Source organism: Penaeus monodon, chromosome 15 (assembly GCF_015228065.2).
Source record: "Penaeus monodon isolate SGIC_2016 chromosome 15, NSTDA_Pmon_1, whole genome shotgun sequence".
Classification (NCBI taxonomy): Eukaryota; Metazoa; Arthropoda; class Malacostraca; order Decapoda; family Penaeidae; genus Penaeus; species Penaeus monodon.
Window position 1 is genome coordinate 20,273,280 of NC_051400.1, and position 429 is coordinate 20,273,708.

The 429-nt window shown below is 30.1% G+C and overlaps 1 protein-coding gene across 1 annotated transcript in view; it reads left to right on the forward strand.

Annotated features, from left to right (window-relative positions):
- LOC119581807 (AMP deaminase 2-like) overlaps positions 1–429 on the forward strand; it is a gene marked incomplete in the record, with an annotated part of 169,661 nt that overhangs the window by 116,689 nt on the left and 52,543 nt on the right.

The window sequence follows — 429 nt, forward strand, 5'->3', positions numbered from 1 at the left end:
TAAATATAAACACAAACAGTTGAATCACATCCATTGAGCAGAGAAAGACATTAAATAAGTAAAGAACAAAATTATAGGTGAAACTATGATTCTCAAGGCAATTTATAACTAACTGGATATTAGAGAAAGTCAGTCTTCGTACTTATAACTAACAGTGTTGCACAGCAATGTAACATAAAACTATAATGTTTATCAGTTATTGTAGTATGCCATGCTAGACATAATAGCTGACAGTATGAAAATTATGCGTACTGAAGAAATAAATGAGTAAGCAAAATTCAGACCTGGAAAAGGAGTAAGAAACCGAATCATGAATCTAATTTAGGCTAAATATCTGTTCAAATTAAATTCATTACAAGAAATCTTTCATAAAGCTAAGACAGAAGTGTGATTTTCAACGCACTTTGTCGAATTAATAAAGAACAAGCT